The following is an 18,294-nucleotide window of genomic DNA, read 5'->3' as shown; positions in this document are numbered from 1 at the left end:
TACGTTCCAAGAACAAAACTTTAGGGATTTAAATGTTTTGTTAGAGGGAGATAGGCTCCAGTCCTTCTTTGCAGAGTTAACCTTTGATAGTATTGAGGGAAGCCAACTCCAATCCTTAGTTGGATTAGGTGTGTACCGTAATTCAACACAAACTCTGGATCCAGACTGGCAGCTCTTAATCTTAATACCCTGCATCGTATTCACCTCAGTTGATGGGCCTGAGGCACCTTTCAGTACTCTGACAGGTGAACCATAAACTGTTTTTTGTACACCCTTTGTTTGTATCGAATTGCAAGGTGATTTAACCGGAATCAACAAAGTTGGGTATTGGGTTTCACAAAAGGACCTAAGTTTAATGCCCCATTTTTCAAATATATCTGCATTTGCCAATATTTTATTGACAATATCCTCAATTCGCCGAATAGTCACAGTTGTTTCAATATTGCGGTCGATCTTAAACTCCACAAGTTCCAGATCTACCGATCTTATGTCTGTCAGATCTGGGATTGCAGTGAATAACTTCAGGATATTTCCACGGTTCAGAACATCATGAGTTCCCCTCGTGATGTACTCAGGGCAGAAGACTACTTTCCTTTTATCCATTTGTCCTTCTGGGACAGCATGAACCTTCCTCACAACAACCTGGTCCAATATAGGTTCTACCTGTTGACGTGAGATAGGCAACTCAATGGATTTTTGTACTATAGTGCAGGGGGGAGCAACGTAGGATTTTGTACCTGAAACATGCGGAATTGTTAAATTTACAGTTTCCCCATTAGGGGTAGTTTGCACTCCAAGTTGTTCCACCGATTTAACACGTGGATGGTTAGACATGGGATCCCTTTTTTGAGCAGCCTCGGGACATGCATTAAAGATGGCCTCACCCTGTGTTGAGTGGATGTCATTTTGTACATCCCTTATTTTAGGTTCAAGTTTTTTAACGCACCTAAAAATTGGAAAAAGGGCTTTTTTTTCAAATTCTTTGGTACGGTTTGCAGTAACTTCCACTCTTGAGGAATCTTTGATATTTATATGATTTGTGGTTACCTCATCTGTAATATGATTTCCCAAAGGGATTTTATTATGGTTCTTCCTCAATCTTTTTCTTTCCCTTTTAGATAAGATTTTATGTTTATGTTTTGTGTTCTTAACTTGACTAATTTCTAGTGACTGTATATCTTGTGCTTTATTGGAGGTATCAATTAACGATTTATTTGTCTCCACAACATTACTTGTCGTTTCTTCATGTAACAGTAGAGACTTATTTATTTTGTTATCGTTAACTGATTTATGTCTGTCTACATATATGGAGCCTTTTTTATCTATAGTATCCCCCCCCACCATCCATAAGATCAACGGTAGTGGATTTTCTACATAAACATTTTATGCCCTCTTTGATGCCTTGAACCTTTCTAACAGATAGCAATTTTACCTCCTGTAACATAGAGCTAACAATTACCGGTAGATCTTATATTTTATCAATCAGTTGAGCGCAAGTACAAGTTATTAGTTGGCCTTCATTATCCTTTTGTACCCTAATAATCAAATCCGATAGATGCTGCAACTTTTCATCTATTCCGACCACATGTGTTGCTAATGTACTTAAAATATCAACTTCCATATCTAATTTATCTGAATGAAAGTTTAGGGCATTAGTGATTGAATCCATAGTGTGCAGAAGATTGGCCCATAAGTCACATTCACAACCAGTTTTATTTTCTCTTTGCTCTGGTCTTGGTTGAAAATTCCCATCAAATTTTGTTAGCAAAGAAAAATCCAGTGGATTTAGCCGATCATTTGGATCTAGGTTAATGGATTTTTTTCGTTCAGATATACAATGGACCTTTTCACCATTAACTGCGCCTGGAACCAGTAGTGATTTATTCAAGTAGTAACTATTCTCCAAGGTTATACTTGATTGGTCCAGTTTGAGAGGTCTTCCATAAATTGTTTTTCTAACCTTGCAATAGCCTCTTTATGAATGTTCCAGCCTTCACCTCCACCACTAGGTGGTGCAATGAGAATAAGATTTTAAAAATTTCAATGGCAGCATTACCAAGAAAACGAAATAAAATAGCTTTTAACCTTTCTGGTGAAACTTTTGTACCATCAATAGCGATAATATAATTTTCAAAAGATTCAAACCATTTTCTCCATTCTAATTTAGGTTTGCCTGGAATCTGTAGAAAAATAGTAGGTTGCTTAAAAATTTGTGATGCAGCCATAATGACTGAAATGAATGGAAATAAAACTGACAAAAAAACATGTATGAATAGAATATCTAATGACAAATTTAACATGCATATAAAAGAAAGCAGAATTTTTAAAATGCACACAACTGTATAGCTTCAACTAAAAAAATATAGTATCGTTCAAATGAGCACATTACTGAAATACAGAAAAAATAATGAATATCAATGTGCGCTAAATATGTGCTAAGTGTTAAGTATGCGCTTCAGTGAATAAATGCGCTTAATAAAGAAATAAGTCAAGTGAGCGCATCACTGAAACGCTCCACAGGAAAATCATGAAAAGCAGAAAATAAGAATAATGAATATCCATATGCGCCAGATGTGTGCTGGAAATCAAGTGTGCACATCACCGAATAAATGCGCTCAATAAAGAAATCAGTCAAGTGAGCGCATCACTGAAATGTTGCACATGAAAATCATAGAAATGAATTAAACATCCTTGAAATCGAAAAATATGAAAAAACTATAGAAGTAAGAATAAATACCAATCAGTCCGCTTGAAGATTAAACTGCTTGAAGATTTAACTGTTGAAAATGTAACTCAAAGATGTTCAAAAGCGCTAACAGATCGGTAAATTGAAGAAAGGAAACAAATTGTGCTTTAAAATGGTTGCCGATGACGTACACAACGTCAGTAACGTCGATCACTTAGCAACCAATCCAAACAAAATGGTTGTAACTGCGTGCCAGCAATGCGCCAGATGAAACGCAGCGTAGAGAGCGTAGAATTTCACAAGATTCGACGTCAGCTCATATGTCATGCAAAGAATGTTGCCGACTCTCGCGCTGCACTCCTCGCGCTGAAATCAGCAACTGGCATCCACGGACACACAGATAACGGTAAAGTAACCGTACCTTAAATCTTCTTCACGCCAAAATGAAAAGTGAAGTCCGTAGTACCCCAAATCGGTGACGGACAGTGATGAATCCTCAAAAATATCTTCCGGCGAAAGTTCAAATGCTGAACAATAAAAATAAATATTCCGAGGGAATCGCACAGTGGGTCAGCACATCAAAGACACCTCGTCGCCATTGTAAAGACGAGAGGGAGACAAGATTAAATAAAATAATCTATTTATTTAAGTGCTGTATAAAGACCCACTAATGCGCAGGAAACACTTCTTAGCTCGACCGATCTCCAACCGTTTCTCCATCCAACCCTTTAAGAATCCTAAGCACATCATCACATTCTAAGAACACTTATAATAAAATCTAAATTCCAACATCATACCATAGAAATAAAAGTAAGACACAGTACCACAAAAGCAGATATAGAACTTATTTTTGGCATTAAAACAAAGGAAGGGGATAGAAAAGGGAAACGTACATTGACATACCCACATTTAATATTTACCTAGAATGGAGTGAAGACCAACTATAGCCACGGGCTGGGATAAAGGACAGAAACGCGGGAAATGCAGGTGCCAGCAAGGATATAACAGGTGCAGACTAGAATCAGAACAGGTACGGACCAAATTAGATCAGGACAGAACCACCTCAGGCTAGAACCGGCACCCACAGCTAAAGGGCAAACGCCTGCGTTGGACCCTCTCTGCAGCTAACAGTTGAACCCCGATTGGGTCAGCAAATCTTCTGACAGACTGCTCCGCCAGCAACTTTTTTTCTCGCTCACCTATTGATTGCGTTGGGTCAGTGACAGGGCAACTAATCGGACAAATCGGACAAATTAACTAGCTAAGCCTACTCTAGTTATACTATATTCTAGGGCAGTGTACCACCCCCCAATGTTGGAAATGTAAGGATCCCCAATTTCGATTGGAAAAAAGACGAGGAAAGGTCATCACACCATACCAGAATGAAACGTTTCTCTTGAATATTGAAATTAGCATTCCCGCCCATCAATTTATTTTCCCATGCACGTTTATTCCACCCAACAATGAATGTTCCATTAACAAATACAATGTTAACAATATTGGCTTCCTCTCCGTAGGGACAGGAGGTGATTTTCCCAGGCGCATCTCAGTCAAGACTGTCCTTGGCATTCATTCGATGCCATGACTTGGGTATTTCTGGATTCTGGTGAGCATGTGCGGTGTGAGTTTCAAAATGGAGTTACAGATACATCTCAGGCCCAAACACGAGCTAGTAGCAAATTAGAAAAGAAACAGTTTTAGAATAAAAAAAATAAATGAATGTTCTGCATACCACTTATCTCTACTCTATTCCCATTATTTTATTTTAACTATTGCTTTTAGTGTTTAGGTAAAACAAACAGCTTAGCTAAAGCAGCGGTTCAAGCTTCATGCATACTGTAACACAAAGCAGCCATCTGAGTTCTAGTGCGCAGAAGCAAACGTTTTCCCTCCAAGCAAGGTAGTACGTCACGTCACGTGAGTATGACAGACGCATGCGCAGTAGAAAATCCCGCGTAGCAGCAGCCATTTTAATGCAAGCGGATTATGGTTAATAAAAGCACATAGACAAGCTTCCCCTAGATGCTGATAACGTTGTGTGGTGCAATTATTAGTACACAAAACATGTTTATTATTACATTAATAATTATTTTGAGAGGGCTGAATCCGAGCAAGTCGCTCTATGTGTGAAACCTTGCTCCATCAATCCCCTCTTTGATGATAGTTTATATCATCACCGATTAATAAAACAGATGCCAACTTTCACAGTTTTCCCAACTCAATCTCTTCAAACTTTCTATTTGGTTTCTTTTCATTGTTCGTGTGAAAGTTTTTCACTTTTTTGTATTCAACTCTTCAAGTTCTATTTCTTCAATATTTCTGTTCTTTCCTTTCTTATTTACTGCATATGTCTTTTTGTTTCTCTAGCAATTGCACCAAAGAATTATTGCTAAGATCAGCAAGGCTACTCCCGATATTGGCATCATTATTCTACCTAAAATACTTTTTCCTATATTAGAAAACCAACTACCGATAGACGAGAGATCATCTGTTAGCCTCTTCCATGCACTATCAACCTCCATGAGTTCTCTTTCCAAATGTGTAATATTCCTTACATACGTTTTGATTTCTACACTTTTGTCTGGTATGTAAGTGCAACAATGTTGCGCCTTCAACATTCTGCAGACTCCGCCCTCTTTTGCTAATAATGTATCAAGAGCAAGTCGATTTTGTAAAACCATTGATCTGATCGCAACCAATTCGGTATTGATCATCAAGAATCCTCCAGCAGTGTCAGTTGATAAGCAATCCACCACTGTTGGCAATTTGCAAATTCTTTGCGTATTCAGAACCACTCCAACTGAAGGTATCAATGCACTAAATATATCACCTACAATTTCAGAAAAACTAGCTCTTTTACTACGTATTAGTCCATTAATCTCTTCATTGTTTCCAGTGTTTTTTTTTACATGATATATCTTTGGGAATACTATTCCAAAATAACATCTCCCATACCAAGGATCTGGCAATTTGTAAAATGCCCTGTTTCCACATATAAAATAAATTCCAGGAAATACAGGTTCAGTTCCATCTTTGAAACCCCAACCCCCAATTACCTTATAATTGTGTTCACACTCACTGGAACCAATGAATACATTGTTATAATAACTTGTTCTTTCTCTATGGAGACATAGTTTCCCTTTCTTTTCAAAATCCAGCATCATAGCAGCGTGAGTCTTGCCATTTGAGGTGAACCCTATATTTTCATCCCATTTAGGGATTTTATAGTTTTTGTCATTTGCCTTTCTTTGGAAATTCTCTCTCCTTTTCTTAACCATATTTAAAAATATTTTCTCTTTTTCATGCAATACGCATGTTAGATTATTCTTGTGTGCTTCAGCCATATCTATTGTACCTATGGTTAGAAAATATTCACCCATATAACGTGTTACATCTCTCTTAGTATGTACAGGATTCAGGTTACTTCGTATAGGAATTAATCAAAAGCACAGGTGCACCATAAAACAAACAGTTTTTCAATAGTCACTTAGTAAATATAAATGTTCAGCAAGTCCGTTTTGTTTAAGATGATTTATTTTTCAACAAAGTGATAATAGAACAGCCGACGCGTTTCGTCCCAGCCGGGACTTCTTCAGGGCAATAGAAAATTCAATGTCCAGAATATGATGTCAAAACCAGAAAGTGATGTCGGAACCAGCTGTGTGGCAGACCGCTCTGTCAATCCCTATTTCCAATAAAAATGGTCAGTATCCATATGGATGTTCAAGAGATGGTTCAATCATGAAGGATCATGTATACACGGGGTCTTGGTACCAAATACTATAAATATAGTATCCAAGTCTAGAGGATAAAATGATTAAACATCCAATTCTTCACACGTAAATAAATATCCGGTGCACCAAATATTCGATGTGCACTATAATCTATGGATGACCAAGTGCCCCTTATAGCGGATATCCTGCCATCAAAAGAAGTATATTCGTGGTTCCACCTCCGTAGTTCTCGGAGAAGAAAAAGAAAGCGGGAAATAGCCGCCCAAACGAAAGGTCCCCTCAGTGTGTATAATGCCTGTTAGGAAGTTCAGAAAACATCACATCTGAGTTAGAATAGTAATACTGTAAGGGTCCTTTCTTGTAAAAAAAACTAGCTAAAATACTACATGAAATACCATAAGTCAGGGGCAAATGATGATGTTACACCCTCGGCTAAGGATGTGGGTAATTTCATACACACATAACAATCATTTATCTCCATAATTTCTACATAGTGTACTAGTAGGTTAGCAAACACATTTAAGTGAGTTCTATTCTTAATTCATTTATAATGTAATCCTTCTTCATCTGATGCTTCTAAATCTACCTTCTGTTGTTTAATACTAAGTGCCTTTTCGTATGTATCTATTTTCTTAGGTGCATCTATTGTTTCAGGTACACTAGTGTTATTCTTTGTTTCTACTCATTAGGTAAGGAATAGCTACTATCAGTCCTAACCATACTATGAGTACTATCACTATACTACATGTGCATATTCTACAGCATGTTTTTAAACAGTTTCTTTTCGGTGTTCCCTTAACAGTATGATCAGCCATTGCTGACTAGGGAGACTTAACCTCTCTATGTAACTTTTACACAGTCTTTTAACCTGTGTAAAGTTGGTCTCACTTCTTCGTCAGTCTGGTCAGCAATTAATTTGTCACCACTTTCGTCATTTATTTCTAAGTGTTCGAAATTTTCAAGGATGACGTAAGTCCATTCAGGGCCTCTGAACTTGTTATTCAGTCTTTTCAGTCGTGGACTTCTCCTTATTTGTTCTGTAGAGTGCCCAGCTTGACTTGATATTTCGTTTACTTGCTCTGGTTCTTCATTTATTGTTTTAAGGCGAAATTTTAATCATTTGACAAAAGCAGGCCACTTATTTCCCTTTCGGAGTCTTTTAGCTGGCACTGTGCTCTGACCTTCTTCGAATGCCCTCTTATTTTCATTCAATTGTGGCACATCTATTTCAATGCTACCCTCTGTATCCCTCTCTGTCTGACTTACCTATCTGGTCCTGCTCAGGTAACTCTATCTCTTGTCCTTCTTCCTCCTGAGCCTTCGCCCTAGCACCTATCTGTCCCTCCTCAGACTCTGGAGCTGTGACAGGTATCTTAAATGTCTGAGTATATTGAACTTTCCTTATCTGGTCCTCCTCAGAATTACTATTGGCTTATGTTTCTGTAATCTGAGTACGTTCTTCTAGATCCATCTCATCCTCACTATCACTCTGTCTGTCTAGATAAGTTTGACTTCTGGTTCTTATGATCTTTGCAGGTATGTTGACTACTGGAATCCAATCATCCTGACTGGTGCTTGGTCGTTCATCAGCTACTTCAGGATTGATTTCTTGAGACCCTTCAGCTGTACAACCTTCGGCTTCAGTTTCATCACGTTCAATCACTCTTTTTGTGTGACTGGCATGGATCCAATTCGGAATTTCCTCACATTTTACAGCTGTGGTGGTGACCAATATCACTTGACGTGGCCTTCCCCACCTTGGTGCTAGGCAAGATTCTCGAGTATGTTCCTTTATCACTACCCAGTCACCTGGAATCAGATCATGTGCTGGAGTTGATTGTCTGGCGACAGCGTCTTCCCCAACCTGGTGAGAGATAGAACGCACTTGCTCAGCCAGTTCTTTGCAGGACTCTAGCACTAAGTCATCAGATATATTTATCACCTCATGTCCTGGCACCCTTGCCTGCCTCATTGCTCTTCCCATGAGGATTTCATGAGGACTCAAGCCTGTTTTCCTGTCTGGAAAACTTCTGAGTCCCATCAGAACAAGAGGTAAAGTATCAGGCCATTCTAATTTTGTAGATGCATATATCTTTCCTAGTCTTGCTTTTATTGTGCCATTCAATTATTCAACCATTCCAGAAGCCTCTGGACGGTATGCATATTGCAGCTTTTGCTCAATTTTGAATGCTTCGCAGATTAGACCAATTATTTAATTATTAAAATGAGTAGCCCGGTCTGATCCAATCGTTACTGGAAAACCGAAACGTGGTATCAACTCTCTGAGTAGGAGTCTAGCTACAGTGATCCTATAATTTCGTTTTGTAGGGTATGCTTCTACCCATTTTGAAAATAGGCAGACAATGACAAGGGTGGTAACTGGATAAAATCAATTTGTAGTCTTATGAATGGGCCTTCTGCTTTCCCAATCTTCCCAGGGAAAACTACAATTCTCTTACCAGGATTCATTTGCTGACAAATGAAACATCTTTGGCAAAGACCTTCTGCTATGTTCCTGAATTTCGCATTAAACCATGATTGCCTGAATAATCGCAACATAGCATCCCGTCCTAGTGGGAATCACCATGGTACATCCTAGCCATAGGAGCAAGCATACAATCTGGTAACACAGGTCTGCCATCAAGGTAAATATTAACACCATCTTCAGCCTTTCTCTGACAACCTATCTTTCTCCATTCTTCCCTTTCCTCAGTTTATGCCTCATTCTCCACATCTCTCACTTCTTCTAAAGTGTTCACACCTTGAAGCAACATAGTTGGCAGCTCTTTCCACATGCATCAATTTTCTTATTTATTGCCATCTTATGTTTGGCACATTGTTGGGCTAATTGGTCAGCATATCGGTTACCTGCTGTCACTTTGTCATTCCAAATTGGTGAGCAGCACATTTGACCACAGCCACTTCTTTTGGTAATTGAATTGCTTCTAGCAAGTCTTTTACATAATGACCATTTTTAATAGGAGTACTTGATGAAGTCAGAAACTCTCTTTGCATCCAGAGTTGGCCAAAGTCATGAACAACTCCATAGCCGTATTGTCTGTCAGTATAAATGTTTACTTTCAAATTTGTCCCAATTTTACAAGCCCTTGCCAATGAAATTAGTTCAGCTACTTGTGCAGACTTGACTCCAGGTAAATAGGATGCTTCAACTGGACCCCATAAAGTACATACAGCATATGCAGCACTCAAACTTCCTTCCTCATGTCGCATGCATGAGCCATCTACGAATGACTCATGTTCAGAATCTATTAATGGTTCTTCTCTTATGTCTGGACGAGGTTTGGTACAGTATTCTGTCAGATCGATACAATTATGTTTGACTTCATTTTTGATGACTGCAAAATGTGATTCAGGCAGCAGCGTTGCTGGATTCAAAATGTTACACCTAGCAATAGTCACATTTGCTGCACCTAAAATAATTTGTTCATATTTAGTCAGCCGACTAGGAGTCAGATATTGGGTTTTGGTTCTTGTCAACAAAATCACAACTGCATGTGGGACGTATACAGTCACTAAAGGTCCCATAATAATAGACTCACTTTGTTCGAGATTCATGCAAGTTGCAGCTACTGCTTTTAGACATCCTGGCAATGTGGTTGCTACTGGATCCAGTGTGGAAGAAAAATATGCCACGGGACGTCTCATTAGACCATGGGTCTGGGTTAGAACTGAAAGTGCACAATTGTCTCGTGTATCACAAAACAATTCAAAATCTCTTGAGCAATCAGGCATTCCCAGGGCTGGAGCTGTACACAGACAATCACGTAATTTTAAGAAAGATGACATGCTTTCATCATCCCATTCTACTGGGTCTTTTGGTCTTTTCTTTGTCATTTGTATCAGTGGTTTTGCCAGGACTGCAAATCTCACAATCCACTGCCTGCAGTAACCTACAACTCCAAGAAACATTCTGATTTCTTTCTGGGTTCGAGGTAGATTCATGTTTTTGATTATTTTGATCCTTTCCGTGGTAACCCTTCTGACACCCCTTTCTATCTGGTGCCCCAGATATTTCACTGATGTGGTGCAAAACTGTAATTTTTCAGGTGACACTTTATGTCCTCCTTCACCCAAATGATTTAGCAAAGCTATGGTATCCACTACACAGCCATTTCGGGTTTTAGGCGCCACCAATTGGTCGTCTATGTACTGCACTAGGATAGATTTTCCAGGCAGCACCATAGATTCAAGGCACGTTTTCAAAATCTGATTAAAAATGTATGGACTTTCTGTATACCCCTGATGAACACGGTTCCATATGTAGCCATGGCTGTCGAATTCAAACGAGAGAAGATACCTGCTATCTGGATGTAAAGGTATGGAGAAAAATGCGTGGCACAAATCGATTACAGTGAACCAAATCGCTGCCCATGGTATCTGATATAGAATCACAGCAGGGTTTGGCACAACAAGACAGCATGGGACAACAATTTTATTAATGTTGCGAAGGTCCTGTACGACCCTATATTTCCCACTCGGTTTCTTTATGTCAATTATGAGCGAATTACATGGACTGCTCATTATTTCTTGCTAAATGCCTGTTTCAACCAAACGTTTTATTTCTGCTGCAACACCTGCTTTTATTTCTGGGCTCATTTTATACTGTCGAGTATTTGGGTAAACTGCACCTTCTTTTACTGTCACTTTTATTGGATCGACATTTGCCATTAATCCTACATCTTTTACGGTAAAATCCCACACATAAGGATTCACAGTATCTTGTAGTTCTTTTGGTAAGTCTTCTATGGTCAATGTTTTATTTTCAGTTTCCTGTTTTGCCAACATTAATTTATAAATTCCATCTTAATCGGGGGTCTGAATTTCAACACCACTTGGAGTGCAAAAGATAGTACAATTCATTTTGCACGGTAAATCCCTACCTAACAGGTTTACTGGACTGGAATCGCACACAATGAACTTGTGCATTTCTTAAAAATTGCCTATTCTGACTTCCATCGGTTCTGTAACTGGGGTACTATTTTTTTTATTAGAAACGCCCACTACTTGGATCGCTTCTCCTGAGAGAGGTAGGTTTGGAACGTCTGCTGTTCTCACAGTAGAACGGGCAGTGCCAGTGTCCAACAAAAAGGTAACATAATTTCCCTCAACTTTTCCCTCAATATATGGACCTGACTGATCTACCGGCAAGGATGCGCCAAGTACGCACTCCTCGTCCTCCCCTCCCAGGCACCGTCAGTAGGCGTCCTGTCCAAAAAATGTGTCACTCAAAAAAAATTGTGGAGTCACTGAATCTCTCCTACCATTTCCCTCCCAATTTGTGGTATCCACACTATAGTTTGCTTTTCTCCCAGGATTTGGCATAGGTGCAAGGGGTATTTGGTTCTGTATTACCTGCGGCGGCTGTTTCTTTGACACTTCATTCTGCGTCTGTGGATTCAAAGGGTTAGTTTGCATAGGATTATTATTCAGTATAGCTTTACACTCGTTTTTCCAATGCCCCAATTTTCCGCACCAGTGACATGGGAATTTCTTTTTAGACTCATCTCTGTTATAATTTCCTTTTGGTTTGCCTCTATTTCCCTCTGCTTGAGTTTGATTATTTTTCAGTTGGTTTAATTGAAGTTCCTGTTGCTCTGCTCATTTTACTTGTGCCCACATGACCTTTTCTTCTAAATTTTTACATTTATTGTCCAATTCATCTTCACAATATTTTGCATATTTGAGTATTTCATCAATAGGTTTGGCCTGCCAACAGATCTTATGATCTTTTATCCATTGTGAAATTTCTGGTCTTAGCCCAGACACAAACCGATAGATGAAATGCATCATATCTTTGGTATCAATGTTCTCCAAACCACTTTATTGTTTAAAAACTTGTAAGAGGCGTTCATAATATGCATGCACAGATTCAGCTTGATTCTGTGTAGTTCTGTCTATTCTAGTCCAGTCAGTCTCTGTTGGAGGTACTTTCCCTTTCAAGTACAGTATTACCTGATTATATTTTTTCATTACTTCATCTGATGGGGCTCCTGTCTTTGGCCAGTCTACTGCGATTTTACATTCTGTCCATAAATCGACAGGTACAACAATATCAAACAGCCCATCTAGATCTTTAACAGTACTTTTGAAACTTTTACAAACCTTTCGACTTGTCTCTACCATTCTACAGGTTTTTCTTGTATTTTCGGAAAATCATTTGTAAATGACAAAATATCATGTCAGGACCATGGGACATGTACATAACCTCCACCTGGCACTTCTCTCATTGGACACAACGTTTCCACTTTTTCTGTTTCTTTCAACATATTCTCTGATGCCATGCTTTTAACTTGTGCCTCCTCCTTTTTCTTTGCCCGCCTGGCTTTCCATCTTTCTAAATCACCCCGTTTTTGCAATATTGATAACAACTCCTTAATCTGCACTTTCCTTCCTGACACATTCATATTTTCCAAATCTTTATCAGTGAATTCAACTCGGTAAGGTTTCTGTAGTACTTTTGATTTACCAATATCAATTCCCATTTCAAGTGCCATATTCATTAATTTCTCATGAAATACTCTTGTGTTCCATGTAGTACTTCGACATATAAACAACAATTTGTCTTCGCTGAATGTGTTCAACCTTTTTAATCCCACATTTCCTGCCATCATTTCTTCTAATTCAACCCAACCCTTAATTTGAATATATCCAATGCTTTTGCTTGCTATTTTGGCTTATCTATTTCTCGAGTCCATCTCTCTAATTCTTCTGGGGTAACTACTGTTGCATTTACTGTACCTGTTGGTGTTTCCATTCGCACTTCTCTAGAGCTCCCGGGAGTACTTTTCCTAACTGAGCTCCTTTCACGTTCTCTTATAGGTAAATCCATAAGGGAAATTACCGACCCACATTCACTTGCTTGATCATCCACTATTACCGTTTATTTTCTTGGCTGTACTACAGGTGTAGTTAGAACAGGAGTTTTAGGACCAAGCTGCTTATCTCTATACAAAGGAACAACAGCACCAATGGTTACCGGAATTGTTAGGGCTTCAAGACCCGTATTTAATTGGGAAATTTTCTAAATTAATTCACTTTTTTGTTTATTTAATGCTTCTCTCTCTCTGTCCTGAAGTACCTTTTCTAATGAGGTCTCATGTAGTACTTGTGGTATTAAAGGTGGTTTCAATAATGCAGCACTAGGAGTAATTGTGCTTGGTTCCTCATTATATGGTAGCGGATTTTTCATTAGCAAATCATCCAAATAATCATCTTCTGGATTATCGCTAATCATTAAATTTCTTGTTTTCTCTGTGCTTTTACTTCCTGACGGGTTTTCTTGAGTAAATACAGGATACAACCCTTCCACTATCATGGACTGTCTCCATTGTTTCATTTGCTTATCTCTTGTCTCCCGTGGGAACTTAGGGTAAAACTTACTCATACCTCTGTCATTTCTTGGTCTGTATCGCTCAAATGCTTCAATTTCCCATTCTTCTAGTGCCTCATACTGCGTTAATCTTGGTCTGGGGTCTAATTCATTCATGCAATTTCTTCAAATTATACAAAATTCTGCCATTAAAGGTACCATGTTCTGGAAATGCTACAATTCCGTCATCTTTGGTGTATTCTACCCAATTCTCTAACCACACACAGGTGTGATAGCCCCTTTCAACCATCATGTATGATGCGGGCGTATTTGATGGTAGGATGATAATTCCTTCTCTGGTTTTAATTGGTTTATGCTTTTTTAAAGAATTTCTTAACTCTCTTGAATAGCAACATTTTTCTTTCACCTCCATACATGATATAGGGTCTTCCTCTTATCATCTGCTCTTTAGCAAAACCTAGGTATTTTCTATCAGGTCGGTTTCCTATGAATCCTGGATCTAAATGCCACATATAACTTGAATTTTAAACCTTTGCTGTGACACTGGGTTGTTTACAAAATTTCTTCCAATACCTACGCGTTTCTGATTTTTCAAAGACCAATCAGAATTTAGATTTCAAATAATTCCAGCTAATAGTTGCGCAGCTTTTTTCGTGAGACGAGTTTCTCACGCTCCTGTACTCACTCTTCCTTTACAATTATTACCTCAGCTACACTCCCGCTGTCTCAACCAATACCAGCGCGGCTCTAGGTGATGTCAGTGCAGTTCCAAAACTAACTCTCCTCTTTGCAAGGTAATACGAGAACTTATTTCTTTTCATCTTTTAAAATGCTCATTTAATTAATTAACAACGTAGAAACATTCGCCACTGTGCCTGAGTGACTAAATTCAAAGGAAAGATAATTTTCACCCACCACAAGTAAATCCCTTCCGTTTACTCTTAAAAAAAGCTACGAGTAGATCTCTTCCGCCTATCCTTCACACAAGCATTAGAGAACCTGTTACTCCCTCGGGCTTACCCTTTCTAGGTGATATAAGGCCACGGTTTTACTAGCGAACCCCTTTGCTGTCAATCAAGCTCAGAAGAACCTGCTGCTTCTTCAGTGTGACCCTTTCTAGGTGATATCACACCAAAGTTTTGCCAGCGAACTCTTTACTATCAACTATTCACACATTTATTCAGAAAGTCCCTAAACAGTGCTTCCGGTTGTACCTAACCATGCACTTACTTCCTCAGACAAGTGACCTCAACTAGAGAGTGGCTTCCATTTACCACCTGTTATTCTGCCCCCGGGGTTTCCAGACAAAACATAAAACCGGTACGAACACTTTTGGTTAATACATAAAATCAATACAATCAATATAATTTCAAATACGCAAAAATATATGTCAATAAACCAACTAGCTACAACTAACTACCTGTCTTAACTAAACCCTAACCATCATTCTGCTACCGAAATAAACTGATAGAGCGGAAGGGTGAACCCATTATTTTTATCAAATACTCACCTGGGCTCAATAAACACATTAATCGTATATTTCTTGAGCAGGTTACCTCCACACTCTATCAAATTTTATAAACTTTAATTATTAGGTCCTATACCATAGACTTACCAAACCTTGTCACTGGTACCTAGGGACCTAAGGGATCAAGGGATGTTAGAATAATAGGTATAATAACATTTCATTTATAAAATAACCACAGACTCTGGAAAAGTTTAACCTTTTATCTATGTAAGTTTTCAAATGTTACAGTCCATACACTATTGACCAAGATTCTTTCAATTATGAGAACAATAATATGCAAAGCAGATATAGAACTTATTTTTGGCATTAAAACAAAGGAAGGAGATAGAAAAGGGAAACGTACGTTGACATACCCACATTTAATATTTACCTAAAATGGAGTGAAGACCAACCCTGGCCACGGGCTGCAATAAAGGACAGAAACCCCGGAGATGCAGGTGACAGCAAGGATAGAGCAGGTGCAGACCAGAATCAGGACAGGTACGGACCAAATTGGATCAGGACAGGACCACCTCATGCTAGAACCGGCACCCACAGCTAAAGGGCAAACGCCTGCTTTGGACCCTCTCTGCAGCTAACAGTTGAACCCCGATTGGGTCAGCAAATCTTCTGACAGAGTGCTTCGCCAGCACCCCAAACTCACGAACCCCGATTGGGTTATCGAATCTTTTGACAGAGTGCTCCGCCAGCAACTCTGCTCTCGATCACCTATTGAGTGCGTTGGGTCAGTGACAGGTCAGCTATTCGGACGAGTTGGACAAGTTAACTAGCTAAGCCTACTCTAGTTATACTTTTTTCTAGTGCAGTGTACCACCCCCCAATGTTGCAAATGTAAGGATCCCCAATTTTGATTGGACAAAAGACGAGGAGAGGTCATCACACCATACCAGAATGAAACTTTTCTCTTGAATATTGAAATAAGCATTCCCGCCCATCAATTTATTTTCCCATGCACGTTTATTCCACCCAACAATGAATGTTCCATTAACAAATACGATGTTAACAATATTGGCTTCCTCTCCGTAGGGTCAGGATGTGATTTTCCCAGGCACATCTCAGTCAAGACTGTCCTTGGCATTCATTCAGTGCCATGACTTGAGTATTGTTGTATTCTGGTGTGCATGTGCGGTGTGGGTTTCAAAATGGAGTTACAGATACATCTCAGGCCCAAACACGAGCTAATAGCAAAGTAGAAAAGAAACAGTTTTAAAACAAGAACAATTGAATGTTCTGTATACCACTTATCTCTACTCTATTCCCATTATTTTATTTTAACTATATCGTTTAGTGTTTAGGCAAAACAAACAGCTTAGCAAAAGTAGCTGTGCAAGCTTCATGCATGCTGTAACACAAAGCAGAGAAAAACAGAAATGCCTCCTCCACCCTTATTCACAATTTACTTTGAAAATCAAACTATACTTTATTTAGTTTGATAAGGTATTTTTATTTATACCAATTGTTTTTATGTTTTCGAATTATTTTTTGAAGATTCATAAATGCAAAAAAAGACCACTGTACATTGATCTATTTACAACACTATACATCTTCATGAGAAATATACATGTAACAAAGAAAACAAATCAAAATCAATTGATTAATATCAATCATTCATCCCAAACAAAAACAATTCTAAACAAAACAACACATTATGTACACTTCAAATGTCAAAAATGAATAGACAAAGTAGGACAATGAAGAGTTCAATTAATGAAAACAATATATCTACACATCAGATATTATTCATTGATACTGTAGTAGATTATTTACTCCTCCCTGTTTGCCGACGTGTTTCGATCCCGGGGTACCAGTTCCCAGAATCTCATCAGGGCTTTGTCATTATCTACATAAAATGTAAAAAACAATGAAGTTGTATTTACAAAAAAATCGGGATACCTCTCAATTAAAGTTGCACTGGTTGGCTTTGTCTGCCAATGTACAGACAACCTACCATAATTTGAACAGGAAAGGGTTGTTGGAAGCTTCCTTAATTTACAAAACTGGTGTGGATTTCTTCTTATTAATATGCAGTCTTTTGTTTGGATTGAGCAGTCCTGCTCGAATCTGTTCTGCCACTCACCACCTACCCAAAGGAAATTTTAGGGGCTAGCGTTATTTTTTTATCTAAAAATTGGATGATAATTAAAGAAAAAGAGCCTTTTTGACTGGCACATACCTCGTGAGTATTCCTGCCAAGGTTAAGCAAGGTTTATTATATTCCCTTGATGGGCAGCGTGTTTGATATTTTCGGCGTTCACCATCGCCGGGTGCTGTCTAAAAGAATCAAAGTGGCAAAGTTTGTATTACCAAAGCATGTCGTGCGCTATTATGTAGCTCCGCACGTTGTTTGTTTGTTTAAAACGTAAAGCGTACCTGAAAATCTTTAATCGTCTTTTGTAAACAAGTCGCCACGCTCAGGTTCTGTTAAAGAAACGGAGCCACTCGTTACGACGGTATGTTATACAATGTTAGGCCCGCCGTTCTCCCCATACTCAAGCCATTTTGTCTCAGTACAAGCTCAGGCTTACCTGTATTTCATACACGCTAAAGCCGACAACCCAGTTAATCCAAGGTGGCCGCCGGTTGTCATTTGCGCTATTTATATAAATTAGTGCTCTGCAATGGATTGTGGGATATGTGTTTTTTTACATATTTTTGACTAGTACTTAAAAATAAACACTCGGTAAATTTGTTGTGTGCCAGGGGAGAACGTAGATTTCTCGGGTACAATTGCATCGGGGAGGCAGTGTATTTTGGCATATCTTTTGCATGGCAAGAATTATGACTAAAAAAGAAACAATCCAGAATCGAGATCTTTAGTGTAAATTAGGGGGGAAGATTTTATTTCTAACAGACCAGGGACACCATTGGACCAAAGCGCCGCTTTAGAATGCAGACATTTTGGGGCCGATTATGATGGCGGACGGACCTGAGTCCGTCCGCCACCATAGAGTAGGAGGGAACCTCCGCATGGCCTGCGGAGTTCCCTCCTGTGCAA

This window comes from Lissotriton helveticus, chromosome 1_1 (genome assembly GCF_964261635.1).
Source record: "Lissotriton helveticus chromosome 1_1, aLisHel1.1, whole genome shotgun sequence".
Lineage (NCBI taxonomy): Eukaryota > Metazoa > Chordata > Amphibia > Caudata > Salamandridae > Lissotriton > Lissotriton helveticus.
The sequence above is the reverse complement of the archived record's forward strand: the minus strand, read 5'-3'. Positions refer to the sequence as shown.